Source organism: Crocuta crocuta, unplaced genomic scaffold (genome assembly GCF_008692635.1).
Source record: "Crocuta crocuta isolate KB4526 unplaced genomic scaffold, BGI_CrCroc_1.0 scaffold332, whole genome shotgun sequence".
Classification (NCBI taxonomy): Eukaryota; Metazoa; Chordata; class Mammalia; order Carnivora; family Hyaenidae; genus Crocuta; species Crocuta crocuta.
The window spans coordinates 58087-83180 of record NW_027532025.1 but is presented as its reverse complement, the minus strand read 5'-3'; positions in this window follow the sequence as shown (position 1 = coordinate 83180).

Below are 25094 nucleotides of genomic sequence, written 5' to 3'. Positions count from 1 at the left end.
GTGTATAAGAAATGGGAAAAAGACAATTCATTTTTCAAGCTCCTTCTTGTACTCCTTGCGTGGGCTGGATTTTCTAATGGTTTATCTCAGGCCATTTCCAGCTTTTCTTTAAGATCAATATTTCAAACACAATACATTCTGGATGTGTGTATAGGTTTGAGCGTTCACGTGTGTTTGCGATATTGTGTTCCATTTCTAACTTTTGTATTGCTGATATAACTGCAAAACAGGAGAGACAGGTCTACAGAACTCTACAAAGAGCAGGCGATCAATAGCAAAGTGAATCCTGTTAATTTATAGGGGATGAAACTATATGAAGGACAAAAAAAAAAAAAAAGATGGTGAAGGAGGAGAAAGAGAAAAATATATCCAGGTGATTGGCCCTGGAGATATGCAGTAGCTGAATAAGAGTCTTCAGGGCCTACCAATTTTTTTCTTCTTTTGAAATTACAAGTAAGTTATTCAAGATACAAATATATTTCTGGATAAAGAACAACCTAGCAAGACAACAACTTCCCATTTAGCTACTTTTCTGTTCATCCATCCTGTAGGCTGTATGTAAAGTGCCACTGTAGTCAAAGGAGTCAACACCAGGTAATTATAATAATTACAGTAACAATGGGAACCCAGTGAATCCATTAGATTATCCTCCTAGGACTGAAGTGAAAAGAAAGGGAAGGACGATTGAGCAGCAGCTTGTTTTAGAGCTATCAGAAAAATATAAGCTGGTAGGATTGTGAGCAAGCATTTGAACTCAGGATTAATAATCTTGGTAGCTCAACCCAGACCCCTTAGTGTAGTCTATCTTACTACCCACCAACCTACATTTAAGAGGAAGGTGAGACTTTCATCAATATCAAGCATTCCCAGTCATCACTTACTCCACCTTCTATTCATCCTCTACTCCAGCTCGATCCACCTTTCTGGGTAACTTGCCTTTCTCACTTCAAGTGCCTTTTCCACTGTTCTTCTGGGTTTTAACGTGCAGCTATCCATCCACTGCCTGCTTTTGCAAATCACTTAACCTTTCATTCATCCAGTGATGTAACTGAATGCCTGTCATATAACTTACCGTATCATTTAATTAGTGCTTACTGTGTGCTAGGGATAAGAATCACCCCTTGACATACTGTATTTTGTTTATTCTTGAAAAAAACTTTATAAGAATCATATTTTATCCCAATTATTTACTAGGAGCATATGATTAGAAAGTGGCAAGGGAAGAACTTGGACTCTCCTATTGGACTTCCAAGTCTATGCCCTTAATCACTGTTCTCTATGGCTCTATATACATGCTATGGGTACTAGGCTCAAAACAGCCAGTCCTTCCTTGAAATGACATCAAGCTTGATGGGCCAGACAGGGAAACTGTTGATATCTATATTGCAGAATGAGAACCTTGGTTGAGAGAAGGGTACTCTTTTGGAGCATAGAAGAAGAAAAGGATTTTGGCTGGCTGTTAAACATAATCTTATAAACTGAGTGGAGAGGTCCAGAAAATGGTGTCCTGCCAGAGCTGCGAATATGTTAACAGACATGCTTTTGGAGAACTGCACATGATATACAAGAATTGGAGTATAGAGAGGCAGACAGTTAGTTGTAATACAGTATGATATATCATATGTTAGTGGTTTTCAGGACATGATACAGGGACACAGAGATGGGACATCTAGAATATTCCCATAGTGTGAGAGGTCAAGGATGTGTTTGGGTGTTGAGTTTGATACATTCTTTATGGATTTTGGATACTAACCCTTAATCTGATATGTCATTTTCAAATATCTTCTCCAATTATGAAGGCTGCCTTTTAGTTTTATTGATTGTTTCCTTCACTGTGCAGCAGGTTTTTGTCTTGATGAAGTCCCAATAATTCATTTTTGCTTTTGTTTCTCTTTTGTTTCTCTGGTGACATATCTAATAAGAAGATGCTATGGCTGCGGTCAAAGAGGTTGCTACCTATGTTCTCCTCTAGGATTTTGATGGTTTTGTGTCTCACATTTAGGCCTTTCATCCATTTTGAATTTATTTCTGTCTATGGTGTAAGAAAGAGGTCTTGTCTCATTTTTCAGTATGTTGCTGTCCAGTTTTCCCAACACAATTTGTTGAAGAGACTGTCTTTTTTTCCACTGGATATATTTTCCTTATTTCTCAAAGATAGGTTGCCCATAAGGTTGTGGGTTCATTTCTGGTTTTTCTGTTCTGTTCCTGGATCTATGTGTCTGTTTTTGTGCCAGTACCACACTGTCTTGATCCCTGCAGATTAGTAACATAGCTTGAAGTCTGGAATTGTTATGTGCTTCCGGGTTTTCTTTTCTTTTTCAATATTACTTTGGCTATTCAGGATGCTTTATGGTTCCACACAAGTTGCAGGATTGTGTATTCTAGCTTTGTGAAAAATGTTAGTGTTATTTTGATAGAGATTGTATTGAATGTAGATATAGAATGCTTTGGATAGTATACACATTTTAACAATATTTGTTCTTCCAATCTGTGAGAACAAAATGTTTTCCCAATTCTTTTTCTTCTACAATTTCATTTAAAAAAATTTTTTAATGTGTATTTTTGAGAGAGAGAGAGAAAGAGAGAGAGGGGAAAGGAGGGGCAGAGACAGAGGGAGACATAGAATCTGAGCAGGCTCCAGGCTCTGAGCTATCAGCACAGAGCCCAACATAGGACTCAAACTCAGGAACTGTAAGATCGTGACCTGAGCTGAGGTCATACACTTAACCCACTGAGCCACCCAGGTGCCCCATCTGTAATTTCTTTCTTAAGTATGCTATGGTTTTCAGAGTATCTTTTACCTCTTTGGCTACGTTTATTCCTAGGTATTTTATGGTTTTTGGCTCAATTGTAATTGGGGTAAGTTTCTTGATCTCTCTCTCTACTGCTTCATTATCAGTGTATAGAAATGCAACTGATTTCTGTACATTGATTTTATATCCTGCAACATTGCTAAATTCATGTGTCATTTCTAGCAATTTTTTGGTGGAGTCTTTTTTTTTTTTTTACAAATAGTTTATTGTCAAATTAGTTTCCACATAACACTCAGTGCTCATCCCCACAAGTGTCCTCCTCCATGCCCATCCCCCCTCCCCCCACATCCATCAGTCCTCAGTTTTTGTCAGCATTCAAGAGTCTCTCATGGTTTGCTTCTCTCCCTTTCCCCCACCATTTCTGCCCTTCTTCTCCCCCTTGTTCCTCCGTCAAGTTCCTCCTAATCCTCCTATACGTGCAAACATATGATATTTGTCCTTCTCTGCCTGACTTATTTCGCTCAGCATAACACCCTCAAGGTCCATCCATGTTGCTACACATGGCCAGATTTCATTGTTTCTCATTGCCATGTAGTATTCCATGGTATAGATAAACCACATCTTCTTGATCCATTCATCTGTTGATGGACACTTAGGCTCTTTCCATGTTTTAGCTATTGTGGAGAGTGCTGCTATGAACATTGAGGTACATGTGCTCCTATGCATCAGCATTTCTGTATCCCTTGGGTAAATTCCTAGCAGTGCTTTTGGCTTTCTGCATAGGGTATCATGTCATCTGCAAAGAGTGAAAGTTTGACTTCTTTCATACTGATTTGGATGCCTTTTATTTCTTTTTGTTGTCTGCTTGCTGAAGCAAAGACTTCCAGTGCAGTAGTACAATATTGAACAACAGTGGTAAGAGTGGACATTCCTGTGTTCATGACCTTAGGTAAAAACTCTCAGTTTCTCCATTGAAGATGATATTAGCTGTGGGAATTTCCTATATAGCCTTTATGATGTTGAGATATGATTCTTCTATCCTTACTTTCTTGAGGGTTTTTGTCAAGAAAGGATGCTATATATTGTCAAATACGTTTCCTGCATCTATTGCAAAGATCATATGGTTATTATACTTTCTTTTGTTTTTTTATTTTTTTATTTTTTTACAAATAGTTTATTGTCAAATTAGTTTCCACATAACACTCAGTGCTCATCCCCAAAGTGCCCTCCTCCATGCCCATCCCCCCTCCCCCCCACATCCATCAGTCCTCAGTTTTTGTCAGCATTCAAGAGTCTCTCATGGTTTGCCTCTCTCCTTTTCCCCCCCCATTTCTGCCCTTCTTCTCCCCCTTGTTCCTCCGTCAAGTTCCTCCTAATCCTCCTATACGTGCAAACATATGATATTTGTCCTTGTCTGCCTGACTTATTTCACTCAGCATAACACCCTCAAGGTCCATCCATGTTGCTACACATGGCCAGATTTCATTGTTTCTCATTGCCATGTAGTATTCCATGGTATAGATAAACCACATCTTCTTGATCCATTTGTCCGTTGATGGACACTTAGGCTCTTTCCATGTTTTAGCTATTGTGGAGAGTGCTGCTATGAACATTGGGGTACATGTGCTCCTATGCCTCAGCATTTCTGTATCCCTTGGGTAAATTCCTAGCAGTGCTATTGCTGGGTCATAGGGGAGTTCTATTGTTAGTTTCCTGAGGAACCTCCACACTGTTTTCCAGAGGGGCTGTACCAGTTTACATTCCCACCAACAGTGTAGGAGGGTGCCCATTTCTCCACATCCTCGCCAGCATCTAGAGTTCTCTGATTTGCTCATTTTAGTCTATACTTTCTTTTATTAATGTGGTGTATCACATTGATTGATTTGCGGATATTAAACCACCCCTGCAGCACAGGAATAAATTCCACTTGATCTTGATGAATAATTTTTTTTATTTTATTTTTATTTTAATGTTTTATTTATTTATGAGAGAGAGAAAGACACAGCGTGAGCAGGGGAGGGTCAGAGAGAGAGGGAGTCACAGAATCTGAAGCAGGCTCCAGGCTCTTACCCAGCTGTCAGCACAGAGCCTGCCATGGGACTTGAACCAATTAACCGTGAGATCATGACCTGAGCCAAAGTCAGACGCTTAACCGACTGAGCCACCCAGGTGCCCCTAATTCTTTTTTTTTTTTTTAATATATATATATATATTTTAAACTTTTCTTTTTCAGAGAAGGGGGAAGGAGCAGAAAAGAAGAGGGAGAGAATCCCAAGCAGGCTCTACACTGTCAGCACCGAGCCTGATGCAGAGCTCAAACTTATGAACCATGATATCATCACCTGAGCTGAAGTCAGATGCTTAACTGACTGAGCTACCCAGGCACCCTGGTGAATAATTCTTCTAATGTACTTTTGAATTTGATTTGCTAATATTTTGTTGAGAAATTTAGCATCTATTTCATCAGGGATACTGGCCTCTAATTCTCCTTTTTAGAAGCATCTTTGGTTTTGGAATCAAGGCAATGCTGGCCTCATAGAATGAGTTTGAAAGTTTTCTTTCTATTTTTATCTTTTGGAACAGTTTCGAAAGAATAGGTATTAATTTTTCTTAAATGTTTGGTAGAATTCCTCTGGGAAGCCATCAGGCCCTGGATTCTGTCTGTTGGGAGGATTTTGATTACTGATTCCATTTCTTTACTCCTTATGGGTCAGTTCGAAATTTTCTATTTCTTCCTGTTTCAGTTTTCATAGTTTATATGTTGCTAGAAATTTATTCATTTCTTCCAGATTGCCCAACTTGTTAACATATAATCACTCATAATATTATCTTTTAACTGTATTTCCAAAGTGTTGGGTTTGGTCTTTCCTCTTTTATTTGTGATATTATTTATTTGGGTCCTCTCTCTGATAAGTCTGGCTAAGGGTTTATCAATTTTGTTATTTCTTTCAAAGAACCAGTTCCTACTTTCATTAATCTGTATCATAATTTTTTTTTATTTCTGTAACATTTATTTCTGTTTTAATCTTTATTTCCTTTCTTTCACAGATTTTAGGCTTTATTTGCTAGTTTTTATCCAGAACCCGTAGGTGTAAATTTAGGCTGTATAGTTGAGACTTTTCTTGGCTCATATGGAGGACCAGTATTGCTATATACTTCCCTCTGAGGACCACCTTTACAACCTCCCAAAGATTTTGAAGTGTCGTGTTTTCATTTTCATTAGCTCCCTTAATTTTTTAAAATTTCTACTTTAATTTCCTGGTTAACCCATTCATTCGTAGTAGGACTTTATTTAACCTCCATGTATTTGTGGTCTATCCAAGTTTTTTCTTGTGGTTGACTTTAAGTTTTTCTTCTGATTGTGGTCTTAAAATATGCAGGGTGTGATCTCAGTCTTTTTGTAATGGTTGAAGCCTGATTTGTGATCTATTCTGGAGAATGTTCCATGTGCTGCTTTAAGATAAAATGCTCTGAATATATCTGTTAAGTCCGTCTGTTTCAGTGTTTCATTCAAAGTCATTGTTTCCTTATTGATTTTCTTCTTAGATGATCTGTCCATTGTTGTAAGTAGGACATTAAAGTCCCCTCCTATTAGTGTATTATTATCAGTGAGTTTCATTATATTTATGATTAATTGATTTATATATTTGAGAGTTTTAAAGTTGGGGGCAGAAACATTTACAATTGTTAGCTCTTCCTGATGGATAGGCCAGATAAGTATGATAAAATGCCCTTCTTCATCTCTTATTTCACTCTTTAGGTTATTTTTTTTTATTTCATAGTGTATGTCAAGTTGGTTTTCATTTAACACCCAGAACTCATCCCAACAAGTGCCCTCCTCCATGCCCATTACCCCCCTTCTCCTCCCCCGACCCCCATCAGGCCTCAGTTTGTTCTCAGCCTTCAAGAGTCTCTCATGGTTTACCTCCCTCCCTCTCCCCAACTATTTCTCCCCTTCTTCTCCCCCATGGTCCTCCATTAAGTTCCTCCTAATCCACCTATACGTGAAAACACATGGTATCTGTCCTTCTCTGCCTGACTTATTTCGCTCAGCATAACGCCCTCAAGGTCCATCCATGTTACTACACATGGCCAGATTTCGTTCTTTCTCACTGCCATGTAGTATTCCATTGTTTAGATAGAGCACATCTTCTTGGTCCATTTGTCACTTGACAGACACTTAGGCTCCTTCCATGTTTTGGCTGTTATTGAGAGTGCTGGTATGAACATTGGGGTACATGTGCCCCTGTGCATCAGCAGTCCTATATCCCTTGGGTAAATTCTTAGCAGTGCTACTGCTGGGTCATAGGGGAGTTCTATTGTTAAGTTTTTGAGGAACTTCCATATTGTTTTCCAGAGGTGTTGGACCAGCTTACATTCCCACCAACAGTGTAGTAGGGTGCCCATTTCTCCATATCCTCACCAGCATCTAGAGTCTCCTGATTTGTTCATTTTAGCCACTCTGACTGGCATGAGGTGGTATCTCAGTGTGGTTTTGATTTGTATTTCCCTGATGATGAGGGACGCTGAGCATTGTTTCATGTGTCTGTTGGCCATCTGGATGTCCTCTTTGGAGAAGTGTCTGTTCATTTCTTCACTGGATTATTTGTTTTCCAAGTGTGGAGTTTGGTGAGTTCCTTATAGATCTGGGATATTAACCCTTTATCTGATATGTCATTTGCAACTATCTTTCCCCATTCCATCAGTTGCCTATTAGAGTTACTGATTGTTTCCTTTGCCATGCAGAAGCTTTTTATCTTGATGAGGTCCCAATAGTTCATTTTTGCTCTTGATTCCCTTGCCTTTGGGGATGTGTCAGGTAAGAAATTGCTGCAATTGAGGTCAAGGAGATTGTTTCCTGCTTTCTCCTCTAGGGTTTTGACGGTTTCCTGTCTCACATTCAGGTCCTTTATCCATTTTGAGTTTATTTTTGTGTATGGTGTGAGAAAATGATGTAGTTTCATTCTTCTGGATGTTGTTATCCAGTTCTCCAGTCTTTAGTTTAAAATCTAGTTTGTCTGATATAAGTATGGCAGCTCCTGCTTTCTTTTGGTGTCCATTAGCATAATAAATTGTTCTCCATCTCTTACTTTCAATATCGAGGTATCTTTGGATCTAAAGAGTCTCTTATAAATAGAATAGTGATAAGTCTTGTTTTTTTTATCCATCTTTATACTCAATGTCTTTTGATTGGACCATTCAATCCATTTACATTCAAAGTAATTACTGATAGATATGAATTTATTGCCATTGTATTACCTGTGAAGTCACTGTTCATAGGATTGCTTTTCTTCCTTCTAGTCTTTGTTGATTTTGGTCTATTTTTCCCTCTCTAAGTGTCCCCTATAATATTTCTTGCAGAGCTAGTTAAGTATTCCTGAACTCCTTTAGTTTTTACTTGTCTTGAAAACTGTTTATCTCTCTTTCTATTCTGAAAGACAGCCTTCCAGGATAAAGTATTCTTGGTATATTTTTTCCTATTTAGCATGTTGAATATATCATTCCACTCCCTTCTAGCCTGCCAGATTTGTGTGGACAGGTCTTCTGATAATCTTATGTTCTACCCTTATTGATTAAGACCCTTTCTTCCCTATCTCCTTTCAGAATTCTCACTTTATCTTTCTATTTTGCAGTTTTCACTATGATATGTCTTGGTGCTAACCTGTTTTTATTGATTTTCAGGGGAGTTCTCTGTGCCTCCTGGACTTGAATGCCTGTTTCCTTCCCCAGATTGGGGAAATTCTCAGCTATAATTTGTTCTAATGAGCCTTCTGACTTGTTTTCCTCTTCTTCTGGGACTTTATATTTTTTAAATTTTTTTGATATTTTATTTATTTCTGAGAGAGACAGCATGAGCAGGGGAGGGTTAGAGAGAGAGGGAGATACAGAATCCAAAACAGGCTCCATCTGTGAGCTAGCTATCAGCACAGAGCCCAACATGGGGCCTGAACCCACAAACCCCAAGATCATGACCTGAGCTGAAGTGGGACCCTTAACTGACTGAGCCACCCAAGCGCCCCTGGGACTTCTTTAATATGGATATTATGACACTTTATGGAGTCGCCATGTTCCCTAAGTCTACATTCATGATCTAATAGTTTCATTTCCTTCTTCTTTGCAAATTCATTATTTTCATACTTTTACTTTCTGTGTCACCTATTCATTCCTCTGCTTTTTCCATCCATGTAATGATCATATATAGTTAGTTCTGCCAGTTATTTAGAGCATTTTTTTTGGCCTGAATGTTTTTTAGGTCTTTTTTCTCTGCAGCAAGGGTTTCTCTGGTTCCTTCTATGCTTTTTACAAGTCACGCTAGTGTTTTTATAACTATTGTTCAAAAATCTTTTTTTTCAGACATATTGCTTATATCTGTTTTGAGTAAATCCCTGTATGTGATGTCTTCTTTTTTCTTTTGGGGAGAATTCCTTCCTCTTATAATTTTTGTTTGTTTGTTTGTTTCTGTCTTTTGTGTGTAATGAAAACTTGTTGTTTTTTGCTCCTGAGAGTAATGCTATATTTAGGAGGGGTCATATACTTTCCAGGGCCTGACACTTCAGAAAGTGTTTCTGGTGTATACTGTATACATTCTGTAGTTGTGTTTTGGCCACTCTTTTCCACAGGTCACTGCTGGTGGGCAAGGAGAAAATAGCATCCCTCTGCTTTCTCATCCCCAGAAAGGGGGCTTTTGCCCACTGCTGTTAAAGAAGCCCTCACAGAAAAGTGAAAAATCTCCTGTCTTGTGTCTCAGACTTCTGTCAGATCCCTGCCCTCCCCCCATCTGTGCCTGGCCCTTCAGTATGTCTGGGCACTACATTCTCTTCTTTTCTCTCTGGCATGTGACTGGGATTCAAAATTGCAAATCTTGCATTTGGACATTGCATGGAGTACACCTGCTCCATTCCTCCAGAGGATAGCCTTTCTGTGCTGTGTCTGGTACCATTTTGTCCCAGAAAAGCAGTCGCACAGCTCTGCAGGGACTTAGAGTTTATGGTGAAGCACAGGAAAAAGTAGTTACCAGGTGATCCGCCTTCTGTATGTACTTCTGTCCCTTGCTGATGACTGGCCACTCAATGCCCACTTGGTCTTTTGTCCTTGGAGTGGCAATATATCCCCTTGCTAATGTACTCCAGGAAGGGGAATACTCTCTTCCAGGGCAGCCAAGGGGTTGCAATCCCTGTAGCAGGCTGTCCACTCCCAGGCCTCTGCCCTTCTTTTCCCAGGAGCTCTGCTACCTGCCTGGTTTGACTCTGGCAAATGGCACAGACTTCCAAAACCTCAGAATTTGAGCTTCACTGTTTGTGAAAACTGTGATAGTCAGTTTCTCTTGATTCTTCAGTCAGTGGTTTTAGGGAGGTTTTTAATTGTGTGAACCTGATGTGCTGTGCTCTCTCCCCCTTTCTTCCTCCTCTCTGCTTGAAATGGGCTCCCTCCCCTCCGTGAACTGCAGCTTTCCTCTCCTCCAATTCACATCTTTGCACCTCACACCTGCATCTCCCTCTAATTGTGCAGATTGTTTTCTTAATCTTCAGATTGACTTCCTAGGTGTTCAGAATGATTTGATGTTAATCTAGCTGTGTCTGAGGGATGAAGCAAGACCAGGGTCCCCTCTACTCCACCAACCTAACTCCCTTCTCTTTCCTGTTAAATTTCTAGGGAAAGTCAGTCACAGAGACTACCAGGGAATCATTCATGATATTAATTACAATTGTAATTAAATAAGCAATTTTATAACTAATTTGTGATGTTTTCCTCTTATGGTAGGATGGACTCCATTAAGAACAGGAACTAAGCTGATCTTGTTTGTTTGTTTGCTTTAATCTTTAGCATTCAGCATGGAACCTGACATATATTAGTTAAGTTTATTGAAATGCATAAGTAAACAATGTGGAAATGACCCCCAGAACTTATAGGAAATTTATCTCTAATGGCTCCATTTCCCCCCTCAATCCCATGGGTCACAGAGTGAATGAGAGGAAGTAACGATAGCCAGTATTTTTAAAGTGTCATCAACTGAATAGTATATTAAGGTTAAGGGAGACACTGGTAAAATTCAGACTGCCAGGCCCTGTTCTAAATTTATTTTCAGTGAGTCAGAATGGGGCTATGAATCTCTTAAACAACACTTTATAGGGTTTTTATTCAATTTCCCTATACTACATGCATTCATATTACCTTAGATAGTCAAAGAAATATTTGCTCTTAACTAGAAAATGGACACTAGGCAGATAGCAAATGGGAGAAAGACAGAATTAACAAGCGGAAAGACACAACAATGGGAACAAATTTGGCAAATTTGGTAGACATACAGCTGAAGCTCAAAGCTCTGGACCACAAAATGAAGCAGGGCATGAAATGAGGCTACAGATCTACACATTTTGCAGATCACTAGTGATTAGTATGTTGTGAAAAGATATTTAAATTTCAACTTCTAGATTTCTTGAAGAAGCACAGAAAATTTCAGTCTGATCAACATAAGGTAGAAGGACTGATTTTCAGCTCTGGCCGTGAATACACATCGATAGGGAGAATTCTAGTAAAGAGCAATATAGCTGACTCTAATGATTCAGAGACTGTTGTTGCCAGAAGAAGCTTTTGAGCCCATTCGAATTCCTCATTTAACAGTGCAGGAAACTGTCCTGAGAGAAGTGATTTTTCTCAGGGATAAACAATGATTACATTTTGGTGAGCTGGATTAAACTGTCTCTTCCCTCAAGGTCCAGTGCTTTGTGTTCTGTGTGAATCTTTGTAAATAATACTTTGAATTTAAATCTCAGCTGGCAAAACTTTTGAGCACTAAGTGCTCTAAGTTAAATGCTGTCCAAATTGTCCCATCTAATTTTTTTTTTCCCCAAAATATTTTTATCTTAAGAAGTTTTCTTAAGAGATTTTTCTCATTTTGGATTTATACTTACAGGCTTATCCTTTCAAAAGGAAATATTCTCATTATATTAAAATAAAACCTGCTGAGACTGGATATTCTAAATAAAATATACAATCCACTATGTATGTGTATATGTGTATGTATATGTGTTACTAGTAAATGCCCACACAGTGCTAGCAGTAATATATATTGTGGAAATTAGTGTCTAAATTAATGTTGTGTGACTATAGCTAGAAAAAAGGAACCTATTTTATTACATAATAAAATGTTTTTAATTGTTGGAGTAGAACAGGTTTATAACATACCATTAATTTTTGGAAAAGCCAACTTTTTCATTGATCAAAAAATGTAGGGGCGCCTGGGTGGCTTAGTCGGTTAAGCATCCGACTTTCGCTTAGGTCATGATCTCGCGGTTCGTGGGTTCGAGCCCCGCGTCGGGCTCTGTGCTGACTGCCAGCTCAGAGCCTGGAGCCTGTTTCAGTCTGTGACTCCCTCTCTCTCTGACCCTCCCCTGCTCACGCTGTCTCTCTCTGTCTCTCCTAGAAATAAATAAAACATTTAAAAAAAAAATGTAATCGCTCATAGCAAAACTGAAAATAAAATAAAGAATAGCATTCCTGAAAGGGTGAAAGAAAGTGAAATAAAGTGACACAAGTAGGACTTTGAATACAAAATGGGATATAATCAAGGAGTAGGTTGATAGCAGAGCTTACACACATTCAGCTTTTTGAAGTCAGTTGTTTACATCAAGAGCTTTGAAGTGCTAGCTTGTGTTTTTATTTTAATTCTGAAACAAGAGCTTCTATAAAGTTAATAAAACAAATTTTAATGAGTTAAAGCTAGACTCATTCTCCCTCTTTCTCTTGGTGCTTTAATTAAAGAAGCTTTTGATACTGTGTGTATATCTTACTTCAGATTTAAATCAAAGGTAGGGGTGCCTGGGTGGCTCAGTCAGTTGAGTGTCTGACTTTGGCTCAGGTTATGATCTTGTGGCTCATGAGTTCTAGCCTTGCATCTGTGCTGACAGCTCAGCTTCTGCTCAGCTTCTGCTTCAGAATCTGTCTCCGTCTCTTTGCTCCTCCCCTGCTCATGCTCTCTTTCGCTCTCTCTCAAAAATAAATAGACACTTAAAAAATTAAAGGTAAATATATGGGAAATTTTCTGTGTTAACATCAATATTTTAATAAAAGTTTACATATAACATATATATGAATAAGGAAAGGTAGGAGAGCTTGGAAAGGAAATAGAAAGAAAAAGATACAAAGGCTCCTTGCCTTCAAACATATTAGTGAGAAACCTCTGGCATAGTCTTCAGTTAGAGTGAAACTCAATAGTAAGCATTTACCCAAAAGTTTCCTCTCGTGGAGGAAGGTATATAATTGTCCTGGAAAGCTGATAGGATATTTGGGGAATGGAATTTATATGGTTCCTGCCAAGTGACATTGATGCATTGGAGAAAGTAAATGAAATGCTGTGGATGATAAATCTCCAAATGAGAGCAAAGGGTGAAAGCCAGAGGGCCTCCTAGGCAACATACAAGAGATTTTATCTACTAAAGTCCAGAAAAGACTAAGGATCAGGTTAAGGAATTAATTATAAGAGTGACAGAACTCTAGGTTGAATTTTAAATCCTACTAAATTTACTTATGCAAGGTCACATAAATGATGTGGGGGCTCATAGACTTCGGATGAAATTATCAGTGTTCATGTATATAAAAATCTTGAAACTTCACATCACCTGGAACTCTGTGCCTGCAGAAGTGACCTCTTAATCCCTGTTAGAGGCTAGTGCTTCCTGGCTTTTCCTTGCTTCAAGAGAATGTCAATGTCTTCACCTTGCATATTAGCATGTACTTTACTCCTGACTGCAAGACTATAACACTAGGGCCAAGTCACAACATAACTAACTATGGTAAAGTACTGGGTCAATTACAAGGAAGAAAGAGACAGTGTGTGGAAGGAGTTGCAGAGTCGAGTTAATTTATACTAATAGGATCCTGGAGCATGGAGAGGATTGTATTCTAAGACTGGTGGGTTAAAGGGTAAAATAATAAATTTAAATAAGGGAGGTGAAAGAAGTCTAGTATGAGTAATAAAGGGAGAATATAAGTGATATCAGTTACAATCTCAAGCCCAGCTGCAGTGGTGCAGTTTGTCTCACTAATGTTCCTTTTCAGCATTTCTGTAGGAAAAGAGACCAATCAGAATCCTGTAAGAATTGTTCCTAGAATTTATTATATAAAGAAAGTGTGTCCATTGGCACAAGAGGCAGATATTGTTGTGTTGTTCCACCAAGATCTCTTAAGGACAGAAACACTCATTTCCCCTGCATGAGAGTATGGTGGCTACTAACTCTTAGATGAGTCCCTCTGTGTGAATTAATCTTAGCTGAACGGATTAGCTTTGCCCAGTGTCACTTTCTTTCTACGGGCAGCCTACCTCCAGTGACAGGTTTACATAGCAGTATAAAGTTCTGGTCACTTTTGCTCAAGGCTGGATAATTCTGAAGTACCATGCCAGCTTCAGAGCCCTTTATGGATAACCTAAGACCTTTATTATAATTGCATTGTACTTCAGTACTTTGCTCTGGCCATTCCTATGTACTTCACTCTTCAAAGGTGTTGAGTATCCTCAAGGATTCATCCCAATATAATGCCTACATGCTAATCTCTCAGAGTCTTTTTTCTGAGGATTATGACCTACTTTGCATAAATTAGTACCACAGAATAGGTCATATTTTATTGTATTGATTTATGATTATAGGAAATATACATAAAACTCACCAGCATCCATAATTAAACTAAATCTCCATGATGGCAACACATTGGTTTCATTCACCAACAGATCTCTAGGAGTAGTTACTCCACAAATATTTGTTAAATGCATACATGGGTGAATGCATACATGGGTAGATAATGCATACATGAATTAGAGTGAAGCCCCTAGTTTAGCCCCTAGTTTGCAACACAGAAAGAGGTCAATATATAATAACAGTTGTGGTTATCATTTTACATTGATTATTAATGGGATAAAGAATCTAACCTATGGACAATTTTTTAAATCTATGACAGTTTTTATCAAAGTAATATATAACTGAGTCTTGTCAGTTGATTGATAAATATGTAGTAAGTTCCTCAAGGGATGCTCATTCTCACTATTGTTATTTAGCATAGTACTGGAAGTCCTAGCCTCAGACAGCAAAAAGAAAGAAAAGGCATCCAAATTGGTAAAGAAAAGTCAAACTTTCACTCTTTGCAGATGACATGATACTCTATGTAGAAAACCCAAAAAACTCCACCAAAAAATTGCTAGAACTGACACATGAATTCAGCAAAGTCATAGTACATAAAATCAGTGTACAGAAATTGTTTGCATTTCTAAACACCAGTAATGAAGTAATAGAAAGATAAATCAAAGAATTGATCCCTTTTACAATTGCAGACAAAAACCCCATAAGATTCCTAGGAATAAACCTAACCATAAAGGTAAAAGATACTCTGAAAACTACAGAATACTTTAAAAATAAATTTCAGAAGAGACAAATAATTGGGAATACATGGTGTGCTCATAGATTGGAAGAACAAATATTGTTAAAATATGTATACTATCCAAAATAGTCTATATACATTCAATACAATCCTTATCAAAATAACTCCAGTATTTTTCAAATAGCTAGAACAAATAATTTTAACATTTGTATGGAGCCATAAAAGACCCTGACTAGCCAAAGCAATCTTGAAAAAGAAAAGAAAACCTGGAAGCATCAAAATCCTAGACTTCAAGCTATGTTACTAAGCTGTAGTGATCAAGACAGTGTGGTACTGGCACAAAAAGAGATGCATAGATCCAAGAATAGAATAGAAAACCCAGAAATGGATGCACAACCATATGGGCAACTCATCTTAGACAAAACAGAAAAAAATACCCAATGGAAAAAAAAGACAGTCTCTTTAACAAATTGTGTTGGGAAAACTGAACAGCAACATACAGAAGAATGAGACTAGACCGGCCATAGCAACTTCTTACTAGACATGTCGCCAGAGGCAAGGGAAACAAAAGCAAAAATGAACTATTGGGAATATATCAAGATAAAAAAAAAAAAAAACTAAAGAAAAAAAAAAAACTACCGCACAGTGAAGGAAACAAGCAATAAAACTGAAAGGCAAACTTTGGAATGGGAGAAGATATTTGCAAGTGACTTATCAGATAAAGGGGTTAGTATCCAGAATCTACAATGAATCTGCCAAATCCAATACCTCCCAAAAGCAAATAATACAGTTAAGAAATGGGCAAAAGACATGAATAGATATTTTATCAAAGAAGACATACAAATGGCTAAAAGAGACATGGAAAAATGCTGAACATCACTTATCATCAGGAAAACCAAATCAAAACCATGGTGAGATACCACCTCACACCTGTCAGAATGGCTAAAATTAACAATTCAAGAAGCAACAGATGTTAGTGAGGATGCAAAGAAAGGGGGCACACTTTTGCAATTTTGGTGGGAATGTAAACTGGTGTAGCCACTCTGGAAAATGGTTTGGATTTTCCTCAGAAAGTTAAAAATAGAACTACTCTAAAACCCAACAATTGCACTACTAGGTATTTACGCAATGGATACAAAAATACTGATTAAATGGGTACTTGCACCCCAGTGTTTATATCATCATTATCAACAATAGCTACATTATGGAAAGGGCCTAAGTGACCATTGGCTGATTAATGAATAAAGCAGTTGTGGGGTGTGTGTGTGTGTGTGTGTGTGTGTGTGTTCAAAAAGAATGAAGTCTTTCCATTTGCAATGGATGGAGCTAGAGTTACTATGTTAAGTGATATAAATCGGTCAGAGAAATACAAGTACAGATGATTTCACTTATATGTGGAATTTAAGAAGTAAAACAGATGAACATAGGGGAAAGGAGAAAAAAAAAAAGATGTAGGCAAATCATAAAAGAGGCCCTTACCTACAGAAAACAAACTGAGGGTTGACAGAGGGAGGTGGCTGGAAATGTGCTAAATGGGTGATGGGTATTGAGGGCACTTGTTATAAGCACCAGGTGTTGTATGTAAGTGATGAATCACTAAATGTTACTCCTGGAACTAATGTTACATTATATATTAACTAACTGTATTTTAAATAAAAACTTGAAACATAACAACAACAAAAACAACAACATAGTGAATTCCTAACATGAGTTAGAAACTCTTGGAGCATGAGGGTATGAAGACAAAACATGATAGTCTTTGCTATCAAGCATGTTGCATTTTAATGGAGGATGTTGGAATGTGCGTTATTTGAAGAAGAATTTATTAGCATAGAAAATAGTTGTTAGAAGATTAAGAGAAAGGTAGAATAAAAATGATTTTTAAATATTTTCAATTGTGTGAAAGTTGCATAGTGAGAAAATTAGAAGAAAACATACCTAAATGTAATAATAACTTCTTTGGAAGACTACACGTGTTTTCTTCTTTGGGATTCTTATGGTTTTAAAGAATTCTGAAAGTTTTACTTTGTGTATCAACATTTTTATAATAATTAAAAACTAGTATTTTAATCAATATATGTTTCAGATGTATACACACTAGTTTATACTGTATTATATTTGAACTACAGTTACAGGGTGCTTTGCCTTTTGTTTAGAGATATTAAATTTCTAGTTTTATTCACTTGCATTCCTGAATGAATAATTTAAATATTCTTTAATCTTTTATCCTTTATAGAAACCCAGAAGGGTATGGAATCTATCTTTATCTCTGTCATTATGAAATTCATAGTAATCTTGTTAAATTAGAAAAGGTTAATCTTTCTGTATTTAATAGTAGAGAACATTTAAAAAAAACAGTTCCAAATTTATAGTATGCAAAATTCTCTTCAACACACAATTAATTTATAATTCATTGAATAGCTCTGATATTTTGAATACAGATAGATTTATTAAAATGCATGGACTATAATTTAATGGCTGGTTAGTTGGCTCTGTTCCTAGTTCCCCATTGTTGAACTTTAAAAACATGTTTTAATGAACAATTATCATTCTGTATTCAAAGTGCTCCTTATTTAGCAAATAGCTAGAAAACGTTAAATTACTTAGATCAGGTAGATTTTTCTATTCTTCTGGTGATAGAAACTAAGATAAATTTCTTGTAAAATCTAGCTCTGTGAGCAGAATTTGTTATTTCTAAACTTGTTTACATAGTTCCCACTCTATCAAGGACCACAAGTACATTTTCAGAACCAGTCATGGATCTGTGAGTTTAATTAATTATGTGACTCTCTAATTTTATTTTTCTAATTCTATTTTATATTCATGTTTTTAGTTTAATTAATATGTAAACTCACCATAACACGGTAATTGGGTCAAAATAATTGAATTGCATAAAGTGTGACCTCATAGTATTGCAAGGTTAATGTCAGGAATAGGCTAGATCTATTCTGTTTCTAGACCACTGGTTTGTTGATGTCTTCATGTAATCTAAAATCAGTCCAGTCTTTCTGTAGTATGATGTAGCCTGGCAGTAGAGAGTAATTCAAGCTTAAATATTGATTGATTAAGCTTGAGCATTTCCTCAATCCCTACCACTGAAGATTAAAATATTAGCACACTATTGTTTAAAAGTGGGAGCTGGTCATAATTGCCAGTCATAAAATACCCTGATTGTAACATTTCTGAGCATATAACCTTAAAGTTTTACAGTATTAGCATTCTACAATGTACAAGACACTGTGCTGGTAAAGTTGAGCAGAGATAATATATAGCCAGCTATAATGATGCTTTGGATTCCCTTATTCTTTAAATTATTTGTTCTTCCATTAACAAACATTCCCTCCTTTGTGTCAGGCACTGTATTATCCATTAACAAACAGCAGTGAAAAGAGCACATTCTTTACTGTCATTTTGCTCACTGACTGATTGTCAAGAAAGTGTTGTAAATCAACAATTCTGAATTGAGTGATAAGTACTCTGGTGTCAGTATTTAAAGCTGTAGGGATATAGTGGAATGTCTCATTATAAGTGGAAAAGACAAGACATATGGAAACTAGTAAGAGTTGGGGTCAAATAGGTTAAATAGGGCCAGTGATATATTATAATCTAGACCATCCACAATTGGGGGAGTAATTTCTTTTACAGAACTTTCATGATATTCCAACCCATATCTTATGTAAAGGAGGGATGTTGTAGGTGTGAGATTGCCTTTAGAAGAGTTAGCAATGAGATCTGTTTTTTAAGATAGTGCTTAGATTGATGTTAACCATTGGGCCATTTTCAAAGTGCTTTTTGATCTACTGTTATATAGCAAAGTGGATGTCAATTTGTCTTCCTTTTCTGGAACATGAACCTCATTTTGTGCATGTTCACCCAGAACCTCTAAATTTACTTTGAAAGCACAATAAAGATTGCTCAAGAAGAAAAACCTATGCGTGAAAATGAAGAATTCATTCTTCCATATAGTTCTAGATCAGGCTTGAAATCCAAAGAACTTTGGCTACCTCTGTAGCAAACTAGTTTTCTGAACCATATTCTTTTTTCCTCTGACCCATTTTTATACAGAAGCTAAATCTTATCCTCAAACAAAGAATAAGAATCTAAGATTTTCTAATGTTTGTATGTATGTGGTTTAGAGAAAAATACAATGTGGATTCAGAGAAAGTGGCATTATGCTTTTCTTCATGTATATAGCATTAGAGTCCAAATGTCCATCAACAGATGAATGGATAAATAAGATGTGGTTTATATATGCAACGGAATACCACTTGGCAATGAGAAAGAATGAAATCCTGCCATTTGCAACAATGTGGATGGAACTGGAGGATATTGTGCTAAGTGAGGGGAAGACAGATAAATGTGTTCACGCATATGTGGAATTTGAGAAACTTAACAGAAGACCATGGGGGAAAGGAAGGCGAAAAATAGTTTAAAAAAGAGAGGGAAGCAAACCATAAGAGGCTCTTAAATACAGAGAAAACTGAGGGTTGATGGAGGGGGTTGATAGGATTGCTGAGGAGAGGGGAAAATGGGTGATGGGCATTGAGGAGGGCACTTATTGGTATGAGCACTGGATGTTGTATGTAAGCAATGAATTATGGGAACCTACCTCCAAAACCAAGAGCACACTGTATACACTGAATGTTAGCTAACTTGACAATAAAAAAATGAAAATATTCCTAAAATATTAGGTTTTTCTCTAGCTAGATATGTGGATATATTTTGAATATAAAGTTAATTTTGAAAAAAAATAGAGTGCATTATTTAGGATTAGTCTTGGCAACACATAACAGAAAAATCCATGAGATCATGACCGGAGCTGGAATCAAGAGTCAGATGCCTAATTAACTGAATCACCCAGGCACCCAATGTAGGTGAGAAAATTCTATTTTCAACTTTTTGAAAAACCTCCATACAGTTTTCCAGAGTGGCTACACCAGTTTGTATTCCCTGTCTCCACATCCTCACCAATATTTGTTGTGCCCTGAGTTGTCAAATTTTAGCTGTTCTGACAGGTGTGAGGTGGTATCTCACTGTAGTTTTGATTTGTATTTTCCTAATGATGATGAGTGATATTGAGCATCTTTTCATGTTAGTCATCTGGATGTCTGTTAGTTATCTGGATGTCTTCTTTGATAAAATGTCTATTCATGCCTTCTTCCCACTCCTTAACTAGATTATTTGTTTTTTGGGGTGTTTAATTTGGTAAGTTCTTTATAGATTTTCGATCCAACCCTTTATCAAATATGTCATCTGCAAGTATTTTCTCCCATTCTGTAGGTTGCCTTTTAGCTTTGTTGATTGTTTCCTTTGCTGTTTCTGCCACTACTATTAACATGTGACAAGTTCTAGCCAATGAGAGATTATTACGAGTTGTATGAACTTTCTAGGAAATTATTTCAAGAGAAAAAATCCTGCTGACAGAAATTTATTTTGCCTTTCCCTCCTTTTCCCTTCATGCCACCTAAAATAAAATGACAAAGATAGAGCTTCAGCAGCCACATTGAAACATGAGGTATTTCTAAGTTTGAAAGTCAGTACCAGGGCAGTTGAGACAGAAGAGCCCAGGGCTCTGATGACTATACCTGCTATGTCAGTTTTGACCTACATGCCTCTGGACTTACCTTATGTCTATCTCTGTTATGTTTGTGAGTTCGAGCCCCACATCAGGCTCCATGCCCAACTTAAGATTTGCTTTCTCCCTCTCCCTCTGACCCTTCCCTTTTGTACTTTCTCTCAAAAACAAAACAAAACAAAACAGAAAACCAACAGCAACAACAATAAAAAAAAAACTACCCTACATCTCTCTCTTAAAAAAAAGAAAAACGAAAAACTTAATAATCTACCATACAACCCAGCAACTGCACTATTAGGTATTTACCCAAAGGATACAAAGAATATTCATTCCAAGGGATAAATTCACTGGATGTTTATAACCACACTATCAACAGTAGTCAAATTATGCAAAGAGCCCAAATGTCCATTGACTGATGAATGGGTAAAGAAGTTGTGGTATGCATATACAATGCAATATTACAAGAATGAAATCTTGCCATTTGCAATGTCATGGATGGACCTAGAGTGTATTATGCTAAGCAAAATAAGTCTGGGGGTGCCTCGGTGGCTCAGTCAGGTAAGCATCCTACTCTTGATTTTGTCTCAGGTCATGATCTCACAGTCCTGGAGATCAAGCCCTGCACTGGACTTTGAACTGACAGTGCAGAGCCTGCTTGGAATTCTCTCTCTCTCTCTTGCTCTCTGCTACTCCCCTGCTCACACACTCTATTTCTCTCAAAATAAATAAATAAATAAACTTTTAAGAAAAGAAATAAGTTAGTCAGAGAAAGACAAATACCATACAATTTCAGTCGTATATGGAATTTAAGAAATAAAACAAATTAACATAAAGGGAAAAGGCAAACCAAGAAACAGACTCTTAACTCTAGAGAACAAATAGGGTTGTTGGAGGGGAGGTGGATGGGAGGTGGGGTGGATGTTAAATAAGTAATGAGCATTAAGGTGAACATGTTTTGTGTTTGCACTGGGTATTGTATGTAAGCAATAAATCTCTAAAATCTACACCTGAAATTAATATTATACTACATGTTAATTAACTGGAATTTAAATAAAAGCTTGGAAAATATACAGTAGTAAAGAGAAGATGTAAATATAATAAATAGATACATCACAAACTCATAAAGATTTTCCTACTAAGAAAAAAGGAGAATGGGATTTGTATGGAAAATAACAATTTTTACCATAAATTGATACTTTTGTCTGCAAATAGCAGGAAATCAAACTAAAAGTGTCTCCAACAATAAAGATTTTTTGTTATCTCAGATAGAAATAAGTAAGTTAAGTAAGCAAATAGATAAATGAATGAATAAAAATAAATAAATAAATAAATAAATAAATAAATAAATAAATAAATGGTAGTTTAGGGTTCTGCATGTCTGTGTCATCCTCGTTGTTGGCATATCATCTTGGGCAGGTCTCCACATGGTCCCATTTCCAGATTTCATGTGCAGACACCATGTCCAGAGGAGAAAGTCTTGTTTGCTCGATTTATGAACTGAGATAAAAACTTCCCTGCAACTTCCCAGCAGTCTTCCTATCATGTTTCATTACCCAACATTCGGTCACAAAGCCCTTGCCTGCAGGACAAGCTATTTAGTTTGCAAAGCCAAAGTCAAAATGATAGTCCAGAGCTCCTTGCTTAAAATTAAGAATTTCAAGATGGAAGTGAGAGAGCATTATACGAAGTATGAGGCCTTTGTAAGAATGCCTATGAAGTAGGTCCTTTATGCCTCAACAGATCAGCTGGCAAGGAGAGTGAGTTCAACATGATTAGCTTGAATTACAAAGATTCAAACCCTGGGGCCAGAAGAATCTTGTCGTTCATGAAGAATAAACCATTTGTAGAAGACAGTAACAAAACTCTGAGTTCTGTTTTGAAGGAGAATGAAACCAGTGTGTGTATAGACAATCCTGTTTTGTCACTCAAACTCTGTCTTTGCTACAAGTATAGGCAAACCAAGATGGAAAGAAATCCATCAACATAGCCACCAAAGTGTTTCAGGGTAAGTTTAGTAAGAATGATTTCATGAATACATAAGTAAAAAGGTATGTGATTATGGAGAGCATGCTAAATATTAACATACATTTTCAGGATGAAAATACCAAGAATGTTGAATTAGCTACTGTGGCATTAGGGTGCAAAAATTGCAACTAAATGATATGGTGAAGGGATGAAAGGGGAGCCAAACATTAATGCAGTATTCTGCTGTGTAATTTTTAAGGAATAAAGAATAATCTTTCCTCAGATTGGTTGTTGCCAGAGGCAGGGTGTGGGGGATAGGGGAAATAGCTGAAAATGATCAAAGGTACAAACTTCTAGTTAGAAGATAAATGAGTTCTGGAGACCTAAAACACAGCATGGTGACTATAGTTGATAATATTACATTGCATATTTGAAAGTTGATAAGAGTAGATTTTTAAAAATGTTCACAACACACATACACACGCACACACACTCACAATTGTAACTATATGGCATGTTAGATGTTAACTGTCCTTATTGTGGTAATTATTTTATGATATTTACATATATAACATCATTACATTATTTACCGTATTCAGTGTTATATATCAATTATATAATCAATAAAGTTGAACCAAAAATGGATTTTAATAAAGAATTTAGACTGCATTTGACTGATAGTTATATAAAAGAAGCAGTTTAAATATAGAAGTCTTTAAAAGCAATAGTTTACTACATTTCATTGGGCAGATAATAAGTGGTTAGGGTCATGATTATGAGTTGAATTGTGTTCACCAAAAATTCATATGTTGACATTCTAACCCCAAGTGCCTAAGAATGTAACATTGCTTGGAAATAGAGTTGTCACAGATATAATTAAGATTGTGAGGTTATTAGGGTGGACAGCAATCCAATGTTTTATGTCCTTACAAAAAGAAGAAATTTGGGTACAGAGACAGACAGGCATAGAAGGAAAACAATGTGAGGAGATTCAGATAAGTAAAATAATTCCTTTTTCTGCTGCATTTAATGTACTTTTAAATCTATCCATTGAGTTCTTTGTTTTAGTTATCATATTTTTTGGTTCTTACCTTTCAAGTGTGCTCTTTTTTTCAGACATATGGTCACTTTTTATAGTTTGCAGCTACCTTCTGAAATTTTTATGCTCGTCTTTAACTCCTTGAGCATAACACACATAATAATGTTGCAATATTTATCTTCTAATTGCAATATCTGGGTCTATTTCCACTATTTGTTTACAGTTCTCTGCTTGTTTCATAGTAGTCCTCCCCCAAGTAGTAGTCCAAGGCACCCCACAATGGATGCCTAAAACTGCAGATAATACCAAACCCTATAAGAACTTCTTTCCTACATATACATACATATCTATGATAAAGCTTAATTTATAAGTTAAGCACAGTAAGCAATCAATAATAATAACTAGTAATAAAATGGAGAAATTATAACAATATACTGTAATAAAAGTTATGTGAATGTTGTCTTTCATTGAAAATATTAATTGTGCTATACTTACCCTTCTTTTTGTGATGATGTATGAGATGACAAAATTCCTATATGGTTAGATGAAGTGAGGTGAAGGGTGTAGGCATTGTGATGTAGTATCAGGGTGCTATTGACCTTCTGGTGATATGTGTGGATCAGAATCATACCCTTCTGTACTGAAGTTGACCATGAGCAACTAAAACTATAGGAAAGTGAAACTACTGATGAAAGATGACTTCTGTACCTTGCATTACCTGTAAGCTAGTATGCCCCATTTATGTTGATCTTCTATTTGAAAATTAGTTTTACAAGATTAAATTCAGACACAGGATGGGGGCACCTGGGTGGCTCAGTCGGTTAAGCTTTGGCTCAGGTCATGATCTTGGGAGTTTGAACTCACCAGCCAGGAGATCAAACTGATCAGGAGATCAAACCAGGAGACCACTTGAGCCAAAGTTGGATGCATAACTGGCTGAGCCACACAGGCATTTTGATTTCTTGTCTTTCTTGATACGAGTCATTCTGACTGGTGTGAGGTGATATCTCATTGTGGTATTGATTTGCATTTCCTTGATGATTAGTGATGTTAAACATCTTTTCATCTCTCTGTTGGCCATCTGCATGTCTTCTTTGGAGATGCCTATTCAGATCCTCTGTCCATTTTTAATTGGGTTAATTCTGAGTTTTTGTGGGTTTGTTTTTTTTTTTTTTTGCATTGAGTTGTATAATTATTTATTTTGGATATTAGTCTTTTATCAGATATATCATTTGCAAATTATCTTCTCCCAAACAAAAAGGTAGGTTGCCTTTTTGTTTTGTTTATGGTTTGTTCACTCTGGAAAAGCTTTTTTAATTTGATGTAGTCCCACTAGTTATTTATTTATTTATTTATTTATTTATTTATTTATTTATTTATTTTTATAAAACAC